The sequence below is a fragment of the Bos indicus genome, chromosome 2 (assembly GCF_029378745.1).
Source record: "Bos indicus isolate NIAB-ARS_2022 breed Sahiwal x Tharparkar chromosome 2, NIAB-ARS_B.indTharparkar_mat_pri_1.0, whole genome shotgun sequence".
Lineage (NCBI taxonomy): Eukaryota > Metazoa > Chordata > Mammalia > Artiodactyla > Bovidae > Bos > Bos indicus.
The window spans coordinates 22,086,701-22,114,531 of NC_091761.1; the positions used below are offsets into that span (position 1 = coordinate 22,086,701).

Genomic DNA, 27,831 nt, shown 5'->3' on the forward strand with positions numbered 1-27,831 from the left:
CAGCTGGAGAACTAGCAGTCCGTGGGGGGAAAAGGCCCTCGGCTGGACACCCCTTCCAGTTCCCGCTCCTCTGCAAGCACACGGGAGGTGGACGGAGCGACGCACGAGCCCCAGCCTCCTAATCGCCCCACTCCTGTCGTGCACCTCGGGGCTCGCCAGTCTGTGGGACGCAGAGCCTCAGCCCCAGGGAGCGCGGGCGCGGCACACAGAGAGGCGGGCGAAGGGCCGGCGGCGGCCTCGCAGCGCGTCCACATGTGGCGGGGCCGCGGGGCGGGGTGGGGGGAGCCGAGGGGGAGGGTTTACATCCAGCGAAGTTCCCGGATGGTCTCAGCCTCCGGGCTCTGAGCGCTTTTCCTGCCCGGCCGGCTCAGCCCTGCAGACCGGGGAGAAGTTTCCCAGAAAAAAATGCCCGGCGCGCCGCGGGGCCCTGGAGCCGCACGGAGCCGCTGCTCGGTAAGGGACGCGCCGCCGCCGCCGCCGAGGGTGCGATCGGGCTCCGGGGACTCAGAGCAGCGCCCTTGGAGACCCTCGCAGCCGCCGGGGACCCCGGGGAGGGGTTGGACTGGACGGCTGGGCTGGGCAGCGCGGCTCGGCGCCCGGTGGGCGCGGGCGGGGGCCGGGGGAACGTCGGGGCTGCGTCCGCTGCGGGCGGGGGCGCGGGCGCGCGGTCTCCCGAGGGGCGCGACTCGGGCCCAGCGGATCGCGCGTCCTCCGGGTGCCGGCGGGTGGGGGAAGAAGGGGCCGCGCACCGGTGGGTCCGGACGCGGGCGTTTCCAGGGCTGGGCGCGCTGCTGGGCTCTGTCTAGCCTGGGGCCGCCCGGGGGTCTCGCCCCTCGCTCGCGCCGTAGGTACCCGCTGCAGGGGCTTCGCGGGATGCGCTGGGGCGCGACTCCCCCTACTGCTTCCCAGCCCCTGCGCAGGCGGGTGGGGGCTTTCGGGCATCCCCGGGGCCAGTTCCTGCTCTGGAGCCGCCTCGCCTTCTTCGCTAGGGAATTGTGCCCATCCCGCAATTCAGATTCCCCACCTCTCCTCCCGCCGGGTGCCCCAGACTGCTGCTCGCGCCCCGGGCGCGCGTTCGATGTGTGCGGCGACCTTAGAGGACTTCCAATCCGTGTCAGCGCTTTTCTCCCTGGGCCTCTCCCGAACTTTCCGGACAGCTTCGCTGCAGTCTCACTCCCTCTGTTTTGTCTTTTTAAAAAAGAGAACAGTTAAAGTTGCAAGAGTAAGTAAAAGAAACCAGCTGACCCAGTCAGGGTGACCCAAATCTTCAATTCGTGGTTAGACTTAGAACTTTTTGAGATTAACAAAGGGTGTGTCTGTGAGGAACCGAGCCTGGCTAGATCCTCTGGTCCTGCTGGATCCCGGAGTAATACATATTCCTTCCTGGACTCCTGACTTTATCTCAGTTCTCTGGGATGCCTCTCAGGTTGTCAGCAGTAACTGGATGGACTTGGTCCCCCTTTCTGAAAATTGTGTGTCCCTGTTGTCTCTTGGATGGTCACTGGACCGCTGGCCGTGGCTAGTCGCAGACTTAAGGCGGTGCAGCCACGGAACCCTGGACAGAGTCCCGCCCGTGGTGGGTTTTATTTTGCCAGTTTCCCAACACAGTTCCAAAACAATACTGTAGCTTCATTTTGAGTCATTGGCATATTTTTCCCTTTCAAAAATGCCTTTTTCTGTAACGGATAAAATAACTGCAAAGAATTTTCATTAGGCCATCAGTGTGTGTGCTCAATCGTGGCCATTGCTTTGCAGCCTTATGGACTGTAGCTGGCCAGGCTCTTCTGTCCATGGAATTTTCCGGACAAGAATTCTTGAGTGGGTTGCCATTCCCTTCTCCAGGAGATCTTCCGGACCTAGGGATTGAAACTACCTCTCCTGCATTGGCAGGCAGATTCTTTATTTACCACTGGCGTCACCTGGGAAGCCCTAACCCTTCTTTGGGGTGCTTATAACTCTGCCTTCCACTCTTGCTGTGTATCTTTACCTGCCTTATATCCCCTGATTGAGTCTCTCAGGGACTAAATCCTCAGCCACTTGTTGAGTGGAATTGTGCAGACTAGACTGCAGATGATATTAAAATCATCTTCTTCCTTGGGACCTACCCAACCTTTGCCATAGCTTTGGTTCTCTGAGCAGCACCTAAACTCTTAGGTTTGTGTGATGTAGAACAGGAAGATTTGTAAGCAAGTTAAGATCAGATTCTGATACATTTAGAGACAATGGGGTTACTTCAGGGGTGGAGATTCATGCCTTCTTTCACTTGTTTGTTCATTTCACCAATTAAGTGTCTACTGTGTATTCAACCACTTTCTGGTTGCTTAGGCGTATCATGGGCTTTCCTGGTGCCTCAGATGGTAAAGAATTCACTTGCAATGAGGGAGACGTGGGTTTGATCCCTGGGTTGGGAAGATCTCCTGGAGAAGGGAACAGCTACCCACTCCAGTATTCTGGCCTGGAGAATTCCATAGACAGAGGAGCCTGGCAGACTACAGTCCATGGGATCACAGAAGAGTTGGACCAGACTGAGCGACTGTCACTTTCACTTTAGGCATATCATGCATGTTTGGGATGCCTTGAGCCTCACTTATCTCATCCAAGAATTGGGGTTGATAATCTTTGCTCTTCCTCCATCTCTTGGTGTGAGGATCAAGTGGAATGACAATGACATGTGAAACAGCAAAAAGCACAGCACAGGGCAGTGACGAGGTGAGGTGCCTCTACCTTTTAAACATACTATCTTGTACTATCTCAGTTGCCCAGGCCAGGGATGAGCCCGCTTTTTGGGGAAGTATTTCTTATTTGGTCTGTGTCACTGCCTTAAATATTTTGGGATGGTCCTCACTATGGTTGTAATTCTAGAAACATATAGGGTTTTTACATTGCACATCAGGAGAACAGAATTAAACGAAAGTGCCTTTTTGTTGCTAACCCCTTCACTTTTAAGCATTTGTTGTTTGGAATCCTGTCTCCCAGCCATCATCTTCCTGAAGCCCACCCTCCCATGAGGTCTACCAGATTTCTCATGATTTTCATATAGAGGTTTCTCTACCACCGTGCCCCAGCAATCCACAATTACGCTACAGTGCTGGAAGGTTGGAGAAGGCAATGGCAACCCACTCCAGTACTTTTGCCTGGAAAATGCCATGGACGGAGGTGCCTGGTGGGCTGCTGTCTGAGTTGGACATGGCTGACGTGACTTAGCGGCAGCAGCAGCTGGAAGGTTTGATGGGCCTGGTGAATAAGCAGGACCCACATATGTGAATCAAGTCACAGTTGAAAACAAGCAAGATGCTCATTTGGCATTGAGGGTTCCTTTTGGGGATCACTGTTGTGCTCTGTGTCGGGGGAGAAGTAGAGACCTGACTCAGAAGGAGGTGGAATTTGGCCTTGAACGCTTACCTTCTGGTGGAGATGAGATACTGTCTTGAACAGCAGGAATGCAGGGGAGAATTTGGTAAATAAGATGAAAAAAAGGTACAGATCAAATACAGGGGATGTAGACGAGAATGAAATTACTTCCAGCTGGAGGGAGTCAGTCTCCCCTCATTTGTCCATCTAACAAGTATTTAAAGTGTCTGCCATGTGCCAGGCCTGGGGAGATTCATGGGCATGTGTACACTGTGTTCCGTCTTCCTTGCTCCAGTCAAGGAAACGTGCAGCTGTCTCCTCCCTAGAAGAAATAAACACTTTCTTACCCGCTTCATTGCCCAGCCCAACATCTATCAATTGTTCCTTACAGTGTAGAGATTGCAATCAGGTTAAAATAATTAACTCTGTCTCTTGTATACTTTGGAATAATAAAAACTCTGAGGCTCACCACTTCCCCAGAATACCTTCAATTAGTTGAGTAATACTTTGCCACCTAGCACACTTTAACCAGTATTGAAGTATTCGGTCCTTAGTCAAGGGTGTGACTTCTAGAGTCTTGATTCTGTAAGGCTGGGGTGAGGCCCAGGAATCTATTTTTGAAAGCCCCCCAGGTGGTACTGATGTCATACCACCTTCGAAGTTCCATAAAGGTAAAAGCATGGGCCAGGACGTCAGGCAGAGCTTCCAGTCCCAGCTCTGTCTTTTACATGTCCTGCAACTTATGCTTCTTTATCTTTAGCATTAGAGTAACCATCTCTGCCTTTGGAGTTGTGCTGAGGGCCGGATGACATCATGGATGTGCGTCCCTTGGCAGATTATCCAGCACAGTGCTGCTGCTAGGTATCTGTGGGTCTTTATTATGCTTGTGCAGAACACTGGGTTGGTATTCTCCTTTCCATATGGAAATACAAAAAGAGCCTAAACACAGGAACTGCTTTTTATATAAATTACCATGTAATAATCCCTCAGCCGTCTGTAGTCATCTGAGTGTTTCACAGTGATCACCTCATGGATTCTGTTCATAGCTGCGGAGGAGGGATGTTACAGAGGAGAATGTCAGTATGGGCAGAAGTCGGGCTGCCAGCCTGGGGTATCTGCTTAACCACTCGAGCTGCTCACCGAGATGACCAGGGCAGCTAAAGGTGGGGGGCCACAGTGGGGCGGGAGGAGAGTGCTACCTCCTGCCACTTTGGCACCGGGAAGTACCAGGGTAACGTTTTGTGGTGGACGGTCACACAGTGGTCATTGTCCACGTGGGATGACCAGGGGGTCTGCCTGCTCCAGGCCGAGCTGCTTTGGTCACAGGTACAGAGCCCACGTCCACAGGGTGGGGTAGCACTGCTCTCATCTTCTCTGATGGCCAAGGCTGCTCGGCGTCTCAGGCTTCAGGTCAGGCATCCATACTTGAGGAGAAGTCTAAAATAATTGAGTTTGCTAATAATCAGTAAAAGAACATAGCTAAAGTAAGTAAACAGGCAACACAATCATCTACAATTTTCATTAGTTCAGAGGTTTCAGAAACATGGTTCATATTGTAAAACCATGTTGCTGTGATGTTGTATGAGTAGTCATCCCTCGGTATCCGAGGAGGATTGGTCCAGGACCTCCTGTGGAGACCAAAGTCTGCAGGCCTGGAGGGCTGACTGTAACATTTTAGTATTGCCTACTAGCCACCAGGCTTCCCTGGTGGCTCAGATTGTAAAGAATCTGCCTGCAATGCAGGAGACCTGGCTTCAATCCCTGGGTTGGGAAGATCCCCTGGAGGAGGCACGGCAACCCACTCCAGTATTCTTGCCTGGAGAATCCTATGGACTGAGGAGCCTGGCGGGCTACAGTGACCAAGAGTCAGACATAACTGAATAACTAAGCATACACTGCTGCTGCTAAGTCGCTTCAGTTGTGTCCGACCGACTCTGTGCAACCCTATGGACGGCAGCCCCCCAGGCTCCCCTGTCCCTGGGATCCTAGTGATATATTTTTTAACTCTTCTATTAAGCCAGCTTTCCAGTGTTGCTCAGTTTTTCTTTTTAATTTCCTTTTATCACTTAGTTGTAGTAAAGTGAATCAAATTTTCAAAATTTTCTATGATCTAGCCCAAATTTTATGAAGTCTTCCTTCCTCCTTCCTTCCGCCTTCCCTCCCCCCTTTCCTTTCTTTCTTTAACATTATCATTTCCTATGTGTTTGTTTTAATTTAATCATTTAGTAGTCACATAACCCTGTTAGGTAGATTCTATACATACATGTGGAGCCTGAGATCCAGAGAAGTTAGGTATCTTGCCCAAGGTCACGTAGGTAGTGACAGAACTAGTATTCAAGCCTGGGGCAGTCTGATTCCACACTCTGCATTTTTAACCCTTAACTTCACCTTCTGCCGTATTATACAGTACCTTTCACGTTGTGGACTCCAGCCAAAGATTCTTTTCCATCCCCATCTGTATGTCTCTGCATTCTGTTGACACTACCCTTCTTTTCACGTGTATGTTGAGTCCTATAGATTGTTCAAATAGTCCACAAATACTTGTTGAGAAGAAAGATTGCAGACTTTGCTAATACTCAGTAAAAGAAAGAATTCCCTGGAGAAGAAAATGGCAACGTACTCCAGCGTTCTTGCCTGGAGAATCCCATGGACTGAGGAGCCTGGTGGGCTACAGTCCATGGGGTCACAAGAGTCAAACACGACTTGGCGACTAAACCACCCAAAAGAAGAATTAGCTAAAATAAACAGGAGACACAATCACCGACGAATTTTAGTGGTTTCGATGAACATGGTTCACATTGTAAAAACATGCTGAAATGCTTACGAAAAGCTGAAATGCTCTCCGAAAGTTTGTTTCTTCCCTCTTCTTAGTAAATTCTAAAGGCAGCCTGTTTGGGCCTCACCTGTGTCTCAGAATCCACTTTATTCTGTTTTGAAATCATTTGCATGTGCTTTTTTTCTTTTTCCTTGTTAGATTGGAAACTCTCTGGAGGCAATAAATTTAAAAAACTTAAATTCTCTCAGAAATAGTAGGTTCTCAATTAACATTTGTTGAATGGCAGTTTATTTGTGCCACTCTGGTTGTGAAATTTGAAGTGAGCGAATTTTTTTATGACGGCAAAGTAGATCTTGATGTTGGTTTCTGAAGATGCTGGGGAGCAAGTTTCATTTCATTCTAAGAGTGATTTCATCCTTCACCATGACTGATCTGTGTACAACATTACTTTTTATCACATACATAATTATCTTTAAATGCTGTTTATCTGTATATCTTCCAAGTTGAATAATAACAATGATCCTAATAATAAAGAAATGAGATTGTGGTCTGGTGGGGAATATGGGAATTATTATTGTGGAACTTAAGAAGTAACATTTCCTGATCTAATACCTGTATGTGGTTCATTTCCACATTAGTGAGATTTTGGACTCTCCCACCCACCAATTTTTCCATCTTTTTCTTTTCTTTTTTTTTTTACATCACTTGAGATGTGAAACTTGAGAAAGGAGTATGAGCAAAATTGAAGGACACTAGCCTCTCCCCAGACTGCCACAGATTCTTTTGTTATTTGGAAGATAAACAGTTCTCTTAGGTAAGAGCTGTCTGCAGGAGGAAGGAAATTGTGAATAAAATGGAAAATTGAGGTCCAAATAGTTTCCTGAGCCAGAGGAGTCAATTACAGTTTTAAATAAAAGTTAGTTTTATATAATTTCTATTTTTCTTAAGGCAACACACATCTATATATGTTTCTGTATATTTATGTTGTTGTTGTTGTTCAGTCGCTCAGTCGTGTCCGACTCTTTGCTACCCCATGGACTGCAGCACGCCAGGCTTCCCTGTCCTTCACCATCTCCTGGAGCTTGCTCAAACCCATGTCCATTGAGTTGGTGATGCCATCCAGCCATCTCATCCTCTGTCGTCCCCTTCTCCTGCCTTCAGTCTTTCCCAGCATCAGGTCTTTTCTAATGAGTTGGCTCTTCACATCAGGTGGCCAAGGTAGTAAAGTTTCAGCTTCAACGTCAGTCCTTCTAATGAATATTCAGGATTGAATATCTATGCACATTGACATTATTTAAATTTAATTTTCTCTCATAGACAGTACTTGATTACCTTAAATATTGTATATGTAATGCGTACACCTTACCTCACTGTAACAGCTAAACACGGTTTGATTACATCCCTCCTGTTCTCCCTCCTCTACTCCTCTTATTCGAGACTGTGTTTTATGGATATTTGCCTTTTGATTGCCTGATTTTTTCAGTATTTCTTGGACATATTGCTACTCTGTTGTTAGTAGCTGCGTGGCATTCTACTGCTGGGTGAATATATATGCCTGTTCACTGACCATCTTCCCAGCTGTTAGCTCTTGCTAATGATGTCCAGACAACTATTCCACTGAGTCAAGTTAAAGAAGCAGCCAATTCAGTGACAGCATCAGTATAATTATAAAACAGACCAAATGAGCAGTTAGTTGAATTTCTTGCTCTTCAACTACTTGTGTGTCACCCAGCCCATTTCTGAAACTTCCCAAGCATTTTTCTATAGACATAAGCAGGAGATAAGATCTCTTGACTGAAGATTTAGGCCTGGAAAGGACCAAGAAAGAAATCTGACTACATCTTAGAATGATGTCATTTTAAAGTGTTGAATATGGTAACAAATAATATTTCAGGAAACTGGGAAACTTTTTTTCCCTTAGGCATGGGGGAATAGATTTTGAAAGCAGAGAACCTTTAGACTTTGGAACTATCTTGAGAAAATGTGTACCCTAGCTGTTTTTTTTAAAAAATGTAAACAGTGAGATCAGTGTCTTAACCACAATAGCCTTGTGTTATGGGGATGGATATTTAAAGAGTGGAGGCAGTCAGATCAGCCCAAGATAAAAGGGGAAAGAAATGGGCTGTTCTTGAAGAGGCTTATATAATGTAAGCAGAACATATATGTGCTGTGGGAGGGACTTTCAGGAAAGACTAGGGTGATGGATGGGGAGAAAAGGGGTGGGGGCAGGAAGGATAAAAGACAAAACCAGTTATCTTTCCCAAGCCCCAGAAGGCAGGCTGAAGGACACTTAAGTTGCGTTTTCAGGTGGTACTGAAATTTCTAATTCAAAAATTGAGTAACTAGAAAAAGGCAAAAGAGTTGAGGTCTTTTTAAAGAAAATCTTTCAAAAGTAGTAATTTACTTTAGCAGTGCCTTTTCCTATCTATTAAAGCTAGAATTTGATTGCCATGCATAGTTTTAAACAGGGGTCCCTAACCTCTACTTTCCTTGTAGCTCAGCTGGTAAAGAATCTGCCTGTAATTCAGGAGACCTGGGTTTGATGCCTGGGTTGGGAAGATCCCCTGGAGAAGGGAAAGGCTACCCACTCCAGTATTCTGGCCTAGAGAATTCCAGGGAGTGTATAGTCCATGGGGTCGCAAAGAGTCGGGGACATGACTGAGCGACTTTCACTTTTTCCCCAACCTCTGGAGTCTAATGCCTAATGGTCTAAGGTGTAGCTGATGTAATAATGATAGAAATAATGTGCACAATACATGTAAAGCACTTGAATCATCCCCAAATCATCTCCTACTCTCCGGTCTGTGGAAAAGTTGTCTTCCACAAAACTGGTCTCTGGTACCGGAAAGGTTGAGGATTGATGGTAAGATATAACCCAAAGCATCTCAGATTTTGTGAGTAAAATTCCACATTGTTCTTTTCCCTAGAGTTTTAGCACTGTTAAAAAAAAAAAAGCCTCACATGTTATTTGAGACAAAATTAAAAGATCATTGTTAAAATTGGGAATTACTTTACTTTGTGTGATACTTTACAAAGCTGTTGAAGCTAGAACCTTATTAATTAAATAGTGTAAACCTTCCCCCTTAATCTTCTCCCTTTGATGAGGAACTGGGAGAACAAAAAGGAAAAACAATTCTCAAGTTGGTTAAAGGACTGTACAGGAGTTATTATGGTATTATTTTCACTGTAGCATTCCTTTCAGTATAGGATTGTTGTATACATCATCTCTACTGTGATGAAACATGTCCCTTTTGTTAACCACCAAGCCAGGTGCTCAGTCTTTATAATTTGGTCTTTGCTTCCTTGTTTTTGCTGAAAATGTGTTTCTTATCACTTAAAAAAATAAATTACAGTTTTTACCTTGTTCAGCTTATTAAAGTATTATGTGCTTGACATAAATAAATGAGAAAGCAGTATACAAAGAAAGAGTTTATAAGTCTTCTCCTATGTCTCTCAAATCTAACCACTCGAGGTAATTGATATTATCAATTTGGGATATGCCCTTCTTTTTCTCTTTGCTTATAAAACTATATAGAAATATATATGTAAATATATCTTTCTATTAAGAATAGAAACATTATACACATTAGGCTACATGATTTTTAAATTATGGTATATTGACATATAACATAGTATAAGTTTGAGGAATTCGATGCATTGATTTGATTCACTCATATATTACCACCATAAGTTCACTAATACCTCCATCATGTCATGAAGTTATCATCTTTTTTAGTGTTGAAATCATTTAAGATCTAGTCTCTTAGCAACTTTCAAGTATTTAAAGAAATGTTAACTGTAATCACAATCCTGTTCATTAGATGCCTAGAATTTACTCATCTTCCCACTGCAACTTTATAACCTTTAACCAACATGCCACGGTTCTCTTACTCCCTCCCCGCTGCCGCCCCGGTAACCATCATTCTACTCTCTGTTTCTGTAAGTTCAACTTTTTTCAGTTTCCACATACAAGTGAGATGATACAGTATCTGTCTTTTTTGGAGTTGTTTCACTTAGCATAATGCCTTCGCGATTCATCCATGTTTTCACAAATGGAAGGATTTCCTTCTCTCTCTTGGCTGAATAATAATATTCCAGTTACGTGTGTGTAAGACAGAGATTGTCTGTATCCATTCATCCATTGATGGACACTTGTTCCTTATCTTGGCTATTGTAAAGAATGCTACAATAAACATGGAGGTGAAGATATCTTTTTGATATCCACAAGAGTATTTTTTCACCTAACAGAACATTACAGACCTTCCCTCCAAATTAAAAATTCATTTATATTATGGCTGATTAATATTCCATAATTTAACCATTCAAGTTTTGTGTTACTGCAGTTCTTCCCTGTACATCCGTGTGTTCTGAACAGAAGCTTTGATTTCTGTCAGAGTCCCTAAAGTGGTATTACTTGCTAAAAGCTGTAGTAATTCAGTCTTACTAAAACTATTTGAAAATATCTGCTTCCCCACAGCCTTGCCAATGTAATTCATTTTAGAAGTATAAACTTTATAATCTCTTTTTCCTGTTTTGTTTCACATTATTTCTTTTGGGAGCACTTGTCACTTTAAAAAAAAAAAATCCATTTGTTTGAATTATTCATGCCCTCTCTTTTCCTGAAGTTTCTGAGGTGCATATGGTCTGTCTTCTAGACCTGGAGAAGAGACGCTTCAGCCTAAACTCACCGAGCTTAACTGTTCTGTATTGAAATGAAACAAAACACTTGATATCTGCATATAACAAAGTAAATATAGATCTTTTGATTCCAGTTTTCTCTTTGTGAAATATGTAAGAAATTGTCTCAGGAACTATAAATGTTTTAACAGGAAAACATGGAAACTTATAAAATGCAAAGATGGGAAATTTTAAAGGAGTTTTAAGCTTGCACAACTAACTGGGTTTCCCTCTTGACTCTTAAAGTCTGAAAACAAGCATTCTTTGGGAGCATTAGTTATAAGTTATGCTGAATTGCATCAAGAGGAAAAAGTGAATCATGGCAGATAGGAATTTAGACCTGGAGTGTGAGTGAAAGCCCCTGCTCTTATGCTCCTGCTTGTTTTTCTGGGAGGTGAGGCTCGATTCCACTGCTCCTGTCCTTGTAGTTGCTGAGTTCATTATAAAATTATTTGTATATAACTCCAGCAGTACATTGACTAATCAGAAACAGCTGTACAACTGGATTCGTTTATATGAACAGAATAGCTAAATCAATCCGCAAAATTTCTTGTATTCGATGAGGTTGGGCCAACATTGTGTAGCCCAGAATAATAACAGTGCTTTGTAACTAACCTGACACAGATGGCAAAAAGATTGCGTCTGGGCAGCAGACGTTGGAACTGAAAATTAAGAAACCTTGTGAGCCCTTGATGTCTGCCATAATAAATTGTTGCTGTCTTTTTAATGTGAGTGTTTTAAAGGCTAGGAAACATCATGAAGGGACGTCCTGTTTAGGAAAGAACACATCTGAATTGGACCCTCTGAGAGCTGTGTCTCCTGAATGAGGTGGAATTGTCCAGATCAGTGTCCCCGGAAAGATAAATTTGTACTTCCTGCCAAACTGTCAGGGCCAAAAGAAGCCAAGGGCCTCCTGCTGGGAAATGACCACAGACCAGATGGGCTCACTGGCAAGTCTACCTGGAGGGAGCCTCACTGCCTTAGGGAGAAACACATGGTCCCCACTGAGACTGAGGCTGAAGTCCTGGCATAACATAGCCAGAGGAGTTCCTCAGAATGTGTGTCCTTTTGCAGAGCCCAAAGGTCCCCAGGAGCTGTGTGACTTAAAGAATGCAACCTCGTCCATATGCTTCTCACAGTTAGTCTTAAGGCGGACTTCGGTGCAGTCAGGTGTGAGGTCTGATGAGAACAGAAAGATCTCTAGACCCTGAGTCTGCAGGGCTGGCCCAGTCCTCCAGGACTCTGAACTCTCCACTCTCAAAAACACAGGTCTTTCTCAAGGCCAGAAATCCGCTGGCCCCCAACTAGCCAGAGTCCGAAGGCCGGACTGGGTTCTAGGTACCTACTTGGCCTTGGTAGGGAAACGCATTAGGTTTTAGCCAAAGTGACAGTGAGGGAAGGGGTGCCCAGGGGAACTGGGCACTGATCACAGTTTGGGGATTTACAAACACTCATCTTCTTGGGGCTCCCATATGCTGTTGCCTGAAGGCATGGGTCCCTACTGCCCTACCCTCACTTTCACTCTGCCCCTGTTTTGGATATCCCTCAATCCTCAGAGATAGACTCTTGAATGTAAGTCACTTCCATGTTAAGACCTGATATCAGCTAGCTTATTTACTTAATTGCTTTTGCACTGACCCTCTGCTAAAGGTAGAGCAGTAAAGTGAAAAGAGCTGTAGGAGCCATAGACTAGGCGTTTACCACTTGTTTTATAATCCCAGCTTTGTTGCCTAGTCATCCTATGACCCTGACAGCAGTAAAGCCCTGTGCAAAGAGTAAAGGAATCTGTAAGAATGGGGAGAAGGGTGAGGCTAGGATGTCTGCAGTGCCTGTGATGGGCATATACCTGACGTCTCCAGATAAGGTGCTTCTGAACAGTGCAGTTGTTAACAGTTTAACTCATCAGTTGGAAAGTTGGTTTAAGTCTGAAATGTTACTTTACCTGTTTTTGACTAAGTATTGATAAATAAGGGGGAGAAATAAATGTCATATTTCTCATTAGCTAAAATAGGGTGGCTGTATTATGTGTAACTCATAGGGTTTTTCATTTATACTCGAATTTTATTTTATTCTTAGAAAAAGACCATTAGATTATCTTGTAATGTTATTTGTGGGAGTGAGATATGGCCAAATAAGTCCAGGTGTGTCTGGCAGATCTTGTTTTTCTTAAATCCAATGAAAATCACACTAGCTCACATGTGCCTACACTCATCCATTATACGCACCTTATTCTGTATTGGTGCACACATGGTCCTAACCCTGAAACCACGTGTCCTCACCATCTGCCACCCACAGGTGCATGCACACACACACACACACACACACACACACACGTCTTTGGCTTGCCCCTTTTAAAGAACACTTCAGATAGAACCAGGAAGTACCGATTCTAAACGTTGCAGGGAAAACACGCGTATTGCTGAGTTTTGTATACATCAGCCTTTGCAACTTCTCAGAAGGCAGAGGCTATTGCTCAGTCATGTGCCCTTTGTATAGTCTCAGACCAAGCATCGTATGCAGGTGAATGTAAGTGTGTGCTTCGGGTGTGCCCTTTGATGGTGGGGATTCCCCAGGGGGTGGGGGAAAATGCCCGTGTAGGGCTTTGCCTTGGGAGCTCTGCAGTGGCCGTTGATTGGCGGTTGTGACCACTGCTGGTTGAGTCCTTTGTTTGTGTTTCTGACTCCTGGTCTGAGGAGCAACACATTGCTGTTTTGGCTCAGAGGCAGATCATCTTGGATAGCACCCAAGAAACTGCACACTGCTCTTGCTTCTTGAGATTGGTGCTGACATTCCAGGGCCTTCAGTTGTGCGTGGAAAGATCCTGGACCAACACGCTGGTAAATGGGGCCCCTGTGGACTTTTTGCTCTACAGAGAGGTCAGACAAACTTGTCTACTTGGGAGGGCTTCCCCGGTGGCTCAGCAGTAAAGAATCCACCGGCAGTGCAGGAGCCTGGGGAGACATGAATTCGATCCCTGGATCAGAAAGATCCCCTGGAGAAGGAAATGGCAACCCACTCCAGTATTCTTGCCTGAAGAATCCCATGGACAGAGGAGCCTGGCGGGCTACAGTCCATAGGATCACAAGGAGTTGGACGTGATTGAAGTGACTTAGCGTGTACCCATGAGCACATACGCATCTACCTGGGAAGCCAAACCTTGGTACTGGTGCCCGAGGGAGCCCAACCACCATTTGCAAATAAGGTTGTGATGAGGAGGAGAAACTTTCTGAGTTCCAACCCAGATGCCCAGGGGAAGATAGAGGCCCAGTAAAACTTACCCTTTGTCCCCTTCAGCTCTAGGCTTAGCAATACTGAGGGAGAGAGGAAGTGGGAGGAGGTTCTGGTGGTGGAGAGAGTGCAGAGGTCAGCAGTGACCACAGGAAGAGGATCTGCTGGTTCTGAGCTAAAGGGAGAAGAAGCCCCAGCAGTGGGAGTGAAGGGACGTGGATCCTAAGCTTGGATCCTCTTCAGGGTGAGAAGCTTCCCGACCTAAGACGGTTGCTGGGTGGGGGCCCTGGCAGTGCAGGGAAACATGGGGAGCTGGAGAAGGCTGTGGCTGCCCTTAGAAAGAAGTCATTAGGAAGCAGAAACAAGAGGCTGCCTGCCTTCTCTTGTTCACTCACAGAAGTCAGGAATGAATTATTCTGCTTCTGATTTCTAGTAATGATGCTCGGACAAGCAGTAATAATAATAGCATCTAATAACATAGATATTGCTTAGTATGTGCCAGGTAATGTTCTTAGTGCTCTGAATTAACTCACTGAGTCCACATAGACACCCTGTGAGGCAGGCACTATTATCTTCATTTTACAGATGAGGAATTTGAGGTTAGCCAGCTTGCCCAAGTTCACATGGCTAAGGTGGCAGAGGCAAGAGTCCGTCCAGTCCATTTGGCTTCAGAGCCTGTGCTGAGCCATGATACCCACTTGACTCTTCAATAAAGGAGATTCAATAGTAAAGGACTTAGGTGGCCCCAGTTTTTTTCATGCACATGGTTGACCACTGATACAGTGTTCTGGGGAAGTAACCTGGACTTCTTGTTTCTCTGCAGACTTCTGGGTTAGTGTCACCAATGCGTTGCAAAAAGGACAGCCAGGAAAAATAAAGACCAACAGCTGAGCTATCAGCAGAAAGATCTGCTCTTTGCATGGTGTTCGGAGTCCCACCTTAACTTTACTCTAAATCACCCAACCTAATACCTGACACCCATCACAGCCATACATTCTCAGTGACCCCTAAGAATTCAGTGGTCTCTAGTGAGGAAGAAAATCTTCCCAGAGTGTCACAAATGCTGCCTAGTATCAGTGACTAGTGACATGATGGTCTTAAGAATAAATGAATGACGTTCAGCCTGTGGGGAAAGAGTATAATATTCAACTATAAAATGCAGCATCTCATTCCCATGTTAGACATGGGAAGCCAAGTGAGGATGAAGACCATTTTGCCTCACTTTCCATTAGAATGAGAACCTCAGAGAAGTTATTTTCTCAAGGCCAGTGGCTAGTTGGTAAGAGAGTTAAGACAAGAACCTAGGCCTGGACCCAAGTTCCAGTCCAGTTCTCTCTCCCCTGCCTGAGATTGCATACAATATTCTGTAAATGATTTTCTTGGCAAATTACAGATGAAACGTAGAATGGTCTGTTTCTTTGTGGGGCAGGGCCAAGGTTAGCATCGCCTTACAGATGGAAGGGATGCAGCTGGACACCTCCTTCAGGTACAGCGCGCAGTAAACCCAGGTGAGGAGAAGGCCAGGCAGGCTCCCAGGTGCAGCTGCTCCTGGGGAGTTTGCAGTGCCGAGCCTTTGCTTTCTAGGTGGTCCCCAGCGCTCTCTGCTCAAGGCAGTTGTTTGGAGGTATAGGAATCACACTGACTCAGTTTATAGCAGAGTTCTATGAGGAGCATGAGGGAGATGAGGAAATGGTCCCTTTTCGGTCCATAGTGAAGAATGTTTTTCAAAGCCCTGCTGCTGTCAGGCAGCCAGACCTTAGCCAAGCTCTGGCCGTATTGGCCTTGGAGCCTAAGAGGCCTGCTGCTGCAGGGCGCTGACTCCACTGGTGGGATGGAGAACTTTAGCCCTTCCTGGAAGAGGCTCCAGCAGCCTACAAGCCCTGGGGACCTGGGGAGCCCTGTGTATTACCAGCAGCTGGGCAGTCCTGCCCCTGTCTACAGCCGTAACCACAGAGCTCAACAGACATTTCTGCGGACAGGGACAACTCCAGGTCACCTTTGTACTGCAGAGCAGTGACCTGGGGATCTCCACAGGCAGGAATGCAGAGGGGGAAGTGAGATAAAGACAGAAACCCAAGCCTGGAAGGGCATCCAGAGCTCCTTTCCTCACCTCTGGGCTATAGTCCTTCAACGTAAGCCCAGACTGGGCTGGAAGGTGAATTCCTGCGTGTGTGTGAGTCGACCCCATGGACTGTAGCCTGCCAGGCTCCTCTGTCCATGGGATTCTCCAGATAAGAATACTGGAGTGGGTTGCTACTTCCTCCTCCAGGGGATCTTCCTGACCCAGGCATCGAACCCACGTCTTCTGCATCGCCAGGTGGATTCTTTACCGCTGAGCCACCAGGCAGTGATTTCAATCCTGGTCTGTGTGCTCACACCCTCAGCAAAAGCATCTGGGGAAAACTGAGGGTGTTCTCCACAGCCCCTGCAGAGACCTGGTGCAGCAGCTCTCCAAGGCCCCCTCCTCGTGGAGGCCAAGGGGCAGGCTGTCTTATTCTCTCCGCTCCCTTCAGGCCCTGCAGCACTGTCGTCTCCGGCGGGTGTCTCTGCTGGCCGGTTATCTGGTCATCTTTTCCAGTCCGGGAAAGGACAGAATAGAAGAGTTCTCCAGAGAGAGGAGGTAAAACAGAACCCACTCCATTTTCTCAAGCGCAGTCTGATGTGGGAAGGCGCACTGCTCAGAGCCCCACAGGGACTTTCCAACCTCAAATCCAGAGGTCAGAGGGCAGTAGCATCTCTGTGTTTTACTGATGTGACCCAGAACCCTTTGTAGAGTTAAGCAAGAAACCAGAGGCAGAGCTGGAATTCGAGTGTAGAAGGTTCTGATGCCCAGACCCGTGGTCTCCGTGCTTTGTGCTTGGTTAGGAGGACTGCTTTGGTGGCGTGCGCTGTGCCTGCAGCCGCCGCCTCCCGTCCTGTCTCCTGAGCAAGTGCAGGCTGCTCTTGTTCCTCACCCCTCCTTATACCTGGATGGTGTGCAGAGTGGGAAGGTGGCTTCCGGGCCCCCTCTGTGTGGTCCTGTCTACGGAGGGGACTGCTGTGGGCTATCCCCCACGGGTGTAAGCAGGCCCACGTTTTCCTGAATTTACCATCCCAGCTCCAATGTGAACTCATGAACTCTCATGAAACCAGCAATGGCCTGCTTGCCAGGAGGAACTGGAGGGCAGAGTGTGCTGTAATGGACCCGGTTACGTAAGTCAGCCCAGTGAGTTCCTCCTTTTCCCCCCATGAGGCACCTCAGAAGGACCCACGGCACGAGAGCTGCATGAAAAAACTCAGTCTTGGTGCAGAGCCCATAAGCAGGAACCTTGTACTGTGTAGATTCTGGGGTCTGGGAATTTGAGACTACACATGATTTAGAGTTTAAAAAACAAGAAGAAGAAGCGTGCTTAGAGTGCCCTGATCCTTGAATGTCAGATGTGAAGGGAAGACTGCATCTGGCAGTATTGGAAAAGGAATCTCTGTGAACAGTGAGTACTCCATATAAAGAAGCATTATCCAAACTAGCGTTTTGAAACCTTTTGTGACCATAACCCACAGTAAGAAATGCATTCTTCTTTCATATCTAGTATGGACAGATAGATGGATAATAGAAACAGAAGTTTCATAAAACAATTCCCATCTTTACCAAATGCAATACATTTTTATTATGTTTTTTTAAGAAAAAGGAGCAGCAGCTCATTGGAAATTGATTTAATATCGATTTGACTGCCAGAGAATAGCAGCTACTAGCAGTTTGAGAAATAACTGATTTAAACAAAAATGTGTCAGGCATGTAGAAACCAGTTGTCATCGTCGCTCTGGTCAGATCTCTGCAGAAGGTGATGCAGTAATGCAGGCTTTGTGGTCCTAGAAGAGGTTTTCCTCGATCTTCCAATCCCTGGATGTTATTGAGGTGGTGTTGGAGCTGGAGAACCAGGGAATGGGGGAGGGGCGATGGTTGATGGAAGAAGAGGAAGCTGAGTTTTATTTTTGCTTGTACAGAGGACACTGAGTGTCCGTGATGCCTTGTCCTGGCACAGATAAGACAAACCCTGTTCATCATGCAAGGGTGCTCACAGTTGAATGAGTATGCACTCATCACGCTCCAACAGATTTACAGTGAAATCGAAGTGTAAACTGGATTCTCCATGGTAGCCAAAGCCCCTTCATTCTGAGTTCCCTAAAAGCAGGAGCCATGTTTCAGGCAAGAGTATGTTCAGTGTTACATCTCTAGTTTTGTGTCTCACATAGAATAAGTATTCAATAAATGTTTGATATAAAGACCATCAGTTCAGTTCAGTCGTTCAGTCGTGTTCGACTCTTTGCAACTCCATGGACTGCAGCACGCCAGGCTTCCCTGTCCATCACCAACTCCCTGAGCTTGCTCAGACTCATGTCCATCGAGTCAGTGATGCCATCCAACCATCTCATCCTCACTGGGGTGGGTTGCCATTCCCTTCTCCAGGGGATCTTCCTGACCCAAGGATAGAACCTGGGTCTCCTGCGTTGCAGGCAGATTCTTTACCATCTGAGTCACCAGGGAAACCCAATAAAGACCATATTAGCTAATTAATATTTGCAATTAAACTAGTCATAATTCTAATTATCTTTGATGGTATAAAGAAAACATTTTTGTAGGGCACTGTAACACACTTGAGCATCACAACAGATAGGACAGTTAAGAAAGTCCCCCAAAAGTTGAAATTAAAGAGCAGAACTGCTGAACCCCACCTGGGCTTTGGGTTCTCCACATGGCAAACCTTTAAGATGCTATGGTTTGTCTGCCTGACTTGTACATCTGAGTGTCTCATAGGTGGACCCTGGGACAAGCCTGGAGGTGAGACGCCTCAGTGGTGAGGGGTGACTGGCCCTGGCTGAGCAGGGACCACAGGCAGGAGTGCATTCTGACTTCCCACCCCTGAGCATCTGAAACTGCTGAGTTTACCCACTCGGGTTGGGCAGTTCAGGAGGATGTGGTTGAGGCTTGAATCACCCAGGGTCCTGGGTGGTAGGTTTCTGGAGAGAGGAAGGTGCTTGCAGACCACTGTGTGTCAGGTCGTAAATAAAGTGTGTGTTTGAAGTTCCGGACTAGCTGGGCATTAAGACAGAGAAGCGGTCAGGGGCCGTGGAGACCCTAGCGTGGGTCCCACAGCAGAGTGAGCGGAGCTCCCTGGCGCTCTCTGAGCTGAACTTCCTGCTAGGGTCCAGCCCCTCGGGCTGGCCCTCTGTGCCCAGCGAGGCCTGGCGGGCTGGACCCCAACCTGCCATCCAGCGGCTAACTGAATTAGGTACAGGACCTTCTTCCACACAGTTGTGGGGTGAAGGGTCGGGGAGTGGGGAGCAGGCAGGGAAGCAGGGGTGTGAGGAGAGGGGAGGGAAGGATGACAGGTGACCTGTTCCCTCCAAATGAGGTCCCCTCAGTTGAAGAGCTTGGACTAAGGAGATACCCCGGAAAGTAGTGGACAAATTCAACCTCAGGGTGATTGCTGTTCATGTTAGACATTTTTTCAAGTTTTCCATGGCCCAACCCCAGAGAGAATAGTGCGGGTTGCCTGGGAACTGGGATCCAGTCACAAAGAACGGCTTCCCCTTTGGCTTGGGAGCTTGAATGTGGGCTTGGGACCTTGGATGTGTGAAAGGCTTCGCAGGATGGCAGGTCCACCTTGCAAACTCTGTCTGGGTTTGATAATTTGCCTAGTTATTTACACCTGTGTGCTTAGTCTCTCAGTCGTATCCAACTCTTTGTGACTCTTTGGACTGGAGCCGGCCAGGCTACTCTGTCCGTGGGTTTTTTCCAGGCAAGGATAATGGAGTAGGTTGCCATTTCCTCCTCCAAGGGATCTTCCCGACCTAGGGATCAAACTCAAGTCTTCTGTGTTCTTCCTGACCCAGGGATCAGACCTGCATCTCCTGTGTCTCCTGCATTGCGGGCAAAGCCTTTATTTACTCCTATTTTTAATTTGGGGGTAAGATCAAATCTAAATGCACAAGAGCATTCAAAATACGGAAGGCGGGCCTGGAGCCCCAGGTTTTAACTCCAGCTCTGTCCCCGTCTATGTGGCCCTGGGCCACTCAGTGTCCTCATTGGTAAATTGGGGGGCTAAGAAGGGGGGGTGATGGAGATGCTCCCCTTGGTCTCCCTCAGCTCAGACACCCTGTGGCTGGCTGCAGCCCAGGGAACGTTTTCTGGCAGGAAAGAGAGGCTGCCCGGAGCTTCCTTCTCAGGCAGCCAATGAGTACATTCTTTCCTGTGCCCACATATGGAAGCAATTTCTAGATGATCCAAGGCACTTGTGCTGCTGAGCTCAACTGAAACAGAGGAGCGCGGCGGTGGAAAGTGGAAAAAGAAAAACGCCTGTATGAGTTCTCTTACGAACTTTCGCATCTGAAATCCGCAACCCACCCCCCCCCCACCCCAACGCCCCCTCCCCGTGCCATATGCCTTTCTGTGCTGTCTGGGGATGTGCCAGTGGCTTTGGGGCATTCCACAGATAAAATCCTGATAAAGATCGAGTGAGGGCTGAGCTCACTGCTTCTCCCCCGAGGCTGAAGGCCCCTGCCTTTTCCCCCTGGAAGCTGCTGGCTGGAGGCTGGGGAGGAGTGCAAATTCCAGAGTTTTGTTCCCACATTTATTGTAATCTTTCTCTCCGGTCTGTTAAAATGAGGACTATTAATGGCTGCTTTCAAGATTCTCTGTGAAGTTGAATTAGGAAACATTAGCCAAGTGCTTTGAAGGGGAAAATGTTTTATTAGTTCCTTCTCTGCCAAGCAACCCTTTACTGATGTTCCTCTTCTGAGCTCCTCGGGGGTTTTGGTAGCGATTGGGTGGTAGATCTTGTCACTTGTAAACTGGAGGCACGGAGCATTTACTCCTAACTTTTGGTTAGGAGCGGTTAGAAGTGCAACTTTTCCTAGAACATGACCTTACTGAGAAAACCTCATCTGTGGTCCTGGTCCCCATAAATGGTCCTAAGTTCCTTATTTCCTCCTTCTTTCTCGCCACCCTTAACGTCAGTTCTTGGGAAAGAAGGTTACTGAAAAGGACATGTTTATAGAGAAATGCTTTTTGTTCCCCTTTCCGTCTGTCTCTTAACTTCTCTACTGCCTAACCCCCCCACCAACGTTAACATTTAAAAATTAATCTGTAAAGCATATTAATGCTATTAATGTTATTCGTCCTAGAAATGAAATCTGAGTAATTAAAGCTCTGTGAACGTTTACCAATGCTGGTTAAAACTGTTGCATCAACGTTCTCATAACTGTCTAAGGTTATCACTTACTAAATTTATCACTAAATTCCTAATTTTATCACTAAAATTATCACAGATAATTTTTTTGGAAAAAAACTCAAAATTGAGACAGTAGGCTGATGCATGCTGAAACTCCTATGGGGACCCCATTCTTTTTTGTTGCTCTTGCTGGGTCTCCAAGCACGGAGCCTTCTGGTCAGAGCAGCCCTCTTTTCCCCCTTCAGAGGGAGCATGTTTACGGCTCTGGTTTACTTCATCTGGGATTGTTGCCGCGGAGGGCCAGAAATCAAGCATGACATGAAGAAAGAAACACTTCTGGGAACCTCACATGCCTGGCCGCCCTGTTTCAGGACACTCAGAAACTAGGGTTGTAATTCCACACATACATTTCCCGCCCTGTGGAGTTTCCTGCCTGTTTTGAAGCAGCTAAACTTTGCCTCTCTGTAGATCCATAATCAGGAATGTTTAAGCCCATCTCTGTAGGTGCTGGATTCTCTTCAGCACTATTCAGAAAACTTCAGCCGACCCACCTCCTGTCCACCAGGTGCTGAAAGTCTGAAACCACACTCCAGGAGAAGAGTTCTGAGTGCAGGCCTGTTCCTGCCACCCCCATGTGCAGTGTTAACTCAGGACTGGGAAGGTGCCCTGTGTCAGCCGGGGTCATGCCACCTCCTGCTCTGCTGAGAAGATGAAGACCGTTCAGTTCACTTGTCCTTTCTCTCCAGGGACTCCTTCCCCACCTAGGGTGGCCTCTTACCTTTAATGCAGCTGCAGCCAAACCCACTCACACCCCAGGCTCCCAATGATCAATACAGTTGAACACCCCCCTCTCCAGGTCAATCACCCCCAAACCTCCTCACTCCTCTGCAGCCTGTTTTTGCTTCATCTCATCACTCACCAAACATTTGTTCTCATTTGTACTCACTGTTGAAGCTTGCTGAACAATGTGTGTTCTAGAAGGGAGAAACAGCAAACAAGCAACTACTTAGATAGACTAGTGAATGCTTCAGAAATTAATACGTAGATTAATTAGTAGTGATAAGGGTTATGGAAGAGGCTGACAGGTTGATGGGATGGAATGGTAGGAACGCTCCCTGAGGTACAGCTGTTCGGGGAGCTTTATGAGAGTTGAGATATGCATGACAAGGAGCCAGACTGAGTATCTGGGGAGAAGCATGCAAGGCTAAGTGCAAAGGCCCTGAGGTGAGGACGAGCTAGACAGGTCCCAGGGAAAGAAAGAGAGCTGTGAGGAGAGGGGGGAGGAGGAAGTCAGAAATGCAGGCCTAGCCAGGTACTCTAAAGGCTCAAATCTCATACGGTCTAGCCCAGGGAGCGATACCACGTGATGTGTGTTTCAGTAAAATCATTCTTGCCTCCATCCGTCTCCACCTGCCTCGGAGCTCCTGGCTTGACATCCTGACTCACCACACTTGTTGGGTAGGGTGCCCTCAGTTTTGCCCATTGCACTCTGGCCCTGCTCTACGCACTGCCCCCCACCCCCACCAAGTCTGCGCCCAAGTTCAGGAAGTCCCAGCACCAACTGACCAGCTGTGCCTGGGGATTCAGAGGATGGGTGAGTCAGTCTGCCCTGAGCTGGACTGAGCACTGGGCAGAGAAGAGAGCGAGGTGCTCACTAGGCTGTGAGGCCCTGGACAGATTGCTACCCCTCCTGCCTTCAGTCTCCTGCTCTCCAGCCGTCAGCCTCAGTGGTCAGCAACACTGTCACAGTAACAGCATCTGTTAGGCACTTGCTTTGTGCCGGGCTTAACATGTATCACACTCACTCCTCTTAGATTGGCTCTCCCATTTTACAGTGGAGGCGACTGAGGCACGGAGAGGTTAAGTAACTTTTGCAGAGTCCCAGCTAGCACGTGTGGTTGAGCCCAGGCTCACAGTGGATGGTCTGATAGCCTCGTGCTCTTAAATCACTACATTCTGCTGCTGCATGCAGTGGGCATGGCTGTTCCTTCCCACCACCTGGCAGTCCTGAACGAGGTCCTCTTCCAGAGTGGTCAGCCCTGGGTGCAGCCCTCACCAGATGCTCCCTGCTGACACGCTCGACTTCAAGCAATGAGCAGACCTGTTGAGTTCACCAAGTTAGGGTGGCATTTCCAACATCAGCTAAGCTGGTGCTCACTCCTCTCCAGGATGTGACCTCCCTACAGTCCCTTCTGAGTCCATCTGTGAAAACCTCCTCTGGGCACATCCACCACCTGCCAAATAACAGGCAGTAATAATAGTAGGAGCAAGTGTTTATGAAACACTTCCTATGGACCTGGCTTTCTTTTTATTCTTATTTTACTGATGGAGAAACTAAAGCACAACTTGCTTGAGGTCACAAAGCTAGTAAATGGTAGAACCAGAATTTGGACCCAGGCAGGTTGGCTCTGGAGACCCTTTAGAGTATATACTTATTTATACTGAAGAATTCCCATCCCTGTGGTTTCCACATGGTGGTCCATACTCTATCCCTTGTAGCCACAGAATGGTTTGATTTTATTAACATAGGACAGACCTGTCAATATTTGAAGACAGTTATCACGTCTTTTTTGGTTCCAAACCACCACACCAAGCTCCCAAGGAGCAGTTCTACTCTGAATCCCCCTCTTCCTCCCAGAAAAGCACAAAGAGCGCTTTATAATTCTCCATCCAAATCCAGATACTTGTGAGAGGCAAGGGAGTACAGTTAATAATTATGCCGGGACAACAGGCATAAATGTGGACTGTCCTGGGCAAGCCAGGAAGTGGTTTACCCTACCCCCAGGCCACAGCAGAAATGCCGCCGCTTGGCGTGCCTTCTGAGCAGTCTGTTCAAGTGGATTATGGAGAAGTTGAGATAACTTTACACAGATACACTATTGATGGGAAATCAGGTTTCAGGAGCCTGCCATTAGTCAGACTTCTTGATGGAACAGTGTTGGGTATAAGGTCAAGTCCTGAGGTTGCTCCTGTGACCCTGGATGAGTCACCTCCCAGCCCAGGCTCACAGTTTTCTCATCTGTAAAATAGAGGTTGATAATCTGGAAGTCCCTTCTAGTTCTAAAACTCTGATCCCATGTCAAACTTCCCTACACAAGTAAAAGTGTAAGTTCTGTCTTTGAAGCCATAAACATAGAATGTGGAGGTTTTTAGCTCTTCTACCAGCTTGCTTTTGAACTGTGGTGTTGGAGAAGACTCTTGAGAGTCCCTTGGACTGCAAGGAGATCCAACCAGTCCATTCTGAAGGAGATCAGCCCTGGGATTTCTTTGGAAGGAATGATGCTAAAGCTGAAACTCCAGTACTTAGGCCACCTCATGGGAAGAGTTGACTCATTGGAAAAGACTCTGATGCTGGGAGGGATTGGGGGCAAGAGGAGAAGGGGACGACAGAAGATGAGATGGCTGGATGGCATCACTGACTCAATGGACGTGAGTTTGGGTGAACTCCGGGAGTTGGTGATGGACAGGGAGGCCTGGCGTGCTGCGATTCATGGGGTCGCAAAGAGTCAGACACGACTGAGTGACTGAACTGAACTGAAGGGTAGATTTTGAGAGTAAGATCGCCTTGTCTGCTTTGGGGCTGTCAGTGAAATTGTGGTGAGCACTGTTTTCTTTTCCTTCTAGACAGCCATGGATTTTTTGATAGAAACATAGGAGACAGAAAAGGACCTCCATAGAAAGTGCCTGTTGACTTACTGAGAACTTTCTTTATTAAAAAAAAAAAATTACATTGTATGTTTCCTAAAACCTGTGTCTCCGAAATAATTTCCAAGTGTTTTGACATAATTTATCCCATTAGATGCCCAAATGGCCGTGTAAGATAGGTGTCACCTTTGTTCTCTGGATATTGAAACAGAGGCTCAAGGATACAAAATGACTTGTCTGAGGGCACACAGCTGGTTAGTAGTAGTGGGGCTGCGACTCAGATGTACGTCCCCAGGATCCTTATCCCAGGAGCAGCGCACACAGTCTTTGTGCAGCACCAGGAGTTTTCAGTATGTTTGGGTTTTTTAGAAGAGAACTCATTTTTCTCCAGCAGAAGGGAAGCTTCTCTGGATAAAGTAGGGTGTATCTGTCTTGCGTGGTGCTCTGTGAGGGGACCCGTGGAGCCCCGAGCCCCCACAGAGCATGGTTTGAACAACCTGGCACTTTTCCCAGGTGCCCCACACTGGCCCTTTGCAAGGGTGTAGAATGCTTGTGGGATTCTGCACAACTTTGTTGTACATGAACTTGGTGCATTTAATAAGCTTCCCTGTGGTTCTAAGTCATTTGATTGGACATTTGTGGGACTTGTGTCAGCTGTGTGGACACAGTCTTTGTTAGGAGATTTGACTTCCTCCTTCCCCACCCCATCCACACACTCCCCTAACCCTCCAAGGCTCAGTTATGGCCCTCCCCACCTTGTTTTTCCACTTTGCTCTGCTGAATCCCAGCCCCACCTGTACCATTTACAGACTCACGTGTCCTTTCTGGATATGACTTGCCTGCCTTTGTCATTCATCCACCCACCAATAAACACGTATTAATTACCTAGTAAGTAAAATCACGTGAACAAGCCCAGCCTAGCAACTGGCACATAAGGAAAATGAGTTTCCATCCCTACTACCCCTTCTTTCTTTGTGTCTGAGATGACTGCCTTCCCCATGACAATATCCCAGGTCCCTTCCCTTGAGAAACCGTATTGCTCTTAAGGAAAGGAAAGTGAAGTGACTCAGTCGTGTCTGACTCTTTGCAACCCCATGGACTATAGCCTACCACGCTTCTCCGTCCATGGGATTTTCCAGGCCAGAGTACTGGAGTGGGTTGCCATTTCCTTCTCCAGAGGATCTTCCCAACCCAGGGATCGAACCTGGGTCTCCCGCACTATAGGCAGACACTTTACGATCTGAGCCACCAGGGAAGTCTATTGCTCTTAAGCTAGCCTTTTCTCTTATCTTGAGGGTTAGGGTTGAAGGTAAAAATGAGTTGCTTGGCTCAGTTTCACTGCCTGCATATCCTGTCCTCTCTCCATAGTCAAAGCACAAGTCTATCTTCCACCAGAAGTTATTCCACAGAAGAGGGAAAGTTAGAGAATAAGCTTTCCATTCTCTGGGGTTGCTGGGTCGCAGGGAGCAGCCAAGTGGCATCTATTCACAGAGCCCCCTTATCTAGGGGAAAAAAAAAGAGAGTGGGAAATAGTTCCCATTTTTAAGTCTAGATTTTGCTCTCTCTCAGCAGTGTTTAAAAGGGGCTCATGCTCGGTTTCATCAACTGACAGAACATTTAATAAATGCTGAAAGTTTATGTTTATGCTTAAGGTTCTGTTTCTCCTGCTTAGTGTCTGCAGCTTTGCAATCACTGAGAACTGATCCTTCTCTTTCTAAACATGTGACATTTAGGCCACCAGATTTTTCTTAAACCTACTTCTTCATTCTCTAGCATGTAGGATTTATTAACTGGAGATAGTTTTGAAAGACATGATAACATTGCAAAACATACATCAATAATTTTACCTACAAGAGATCATTCAGAAACATCAAAGCATTAGTCCAGTATAAACTGTTACAAAATATTTTTGACATTCTGCTTTTTGATTTTTGTGAAAGACAGATACTTGGCTTAGATCCTATTTCTTACATAACAATCCTTTTTCTTTCTGAAAGAGCAGTAATTATTAGAAGCAGCAATCCAAAGTTCCACCAAACTGCTATAAATTTAGTACTCTTTCTCTTCTTTCTTTATAGCTACAGAGCTTTTGAAAATAATCTAGCCATATCCTGGGTTATATAACAGTGCCTCAGCTGTCTCCATGGAGCATCAGTATAGTGTGTATATCACATCAGTATAGTGAGTGTATGTGTGTATGTAATTGATTGGATGCCTGGGCTAAAGTTATGGGTAGCTGTTTTATTTCTAGTGATCATTTTAGTTACGAGTCAAAATTGGCCATTTTGTTCTTTGGGTGATTTTTCACGCTGAGCTAAACTGTTGCTGAAGTTGGACTGATGTTCAGTCCAGCTAAGCTGGGAGCCCCCACAATGTTCTAGTCAGCCTTGAACACAGCAATCCCTATGCCCTCATCCATAGCTTCGGAGCTACACTACTACTAAGTAAGAGAAAATGGAAGAGCAGGATGGGTTGGCCACATGCTAGTTTCCATTTGTGTCTTAAGGTTCACATCACATCCTTGGTTGGACTCCTTAGCTTTAATGTCAGACCTGGAATCCTTAAAAAAAAAAAGTAGGAAATTTTTTCTTTGGAAAATGTCTTTAAAACCAAAGAAAATGACAGAATAAAATTGTGATATATTCTAAATGGAAGCTGGTGGTGTGAGTTCCTCTATATCCTTTTAATATTCTGCTCTTTTTTTTTTTTTTTTTGATCTGCCTATTGGCAGATCCAAAATATTGGATATGACAATATGACATATGGACAATATCTCCAATATGACAATATTGACTTGTCATTGCATCAAATTTATTCTGTGAAATAGTATTGTATTCCCTTTCATTTATACATTGAGCTTATTACAGTTATATCTTGGTATGTAACAAACCTCCCCAAAAGTTAGTGGCTTAAAATGTCAATCATTTCATTGCTTGCAATTCT

General features: G+C 46.4%; 1 protein-coding gene across 1 annotated transcript in view; it reads left to right on the forward strand.

Moving 5' to 3' along the window:
* The first annotated feature begins 312 nt into the window (after positions 1-312).
* The window catches only part of WIPF1 (WAS/WASL interacting protein family member 1), a 128,926-nt gene continuing 101,407 nt past the window's right edge, over positions 313-27,831 (forward strand). Inside the window, exon 1 of the mRNA XM_019970571.2 lies at positions 313-453. The gene's annotated coding sequence lies outside the window, so the exon portion shown is untranslated. The remainder of the gene's footprint in view (positions 454-27,831) is intronic.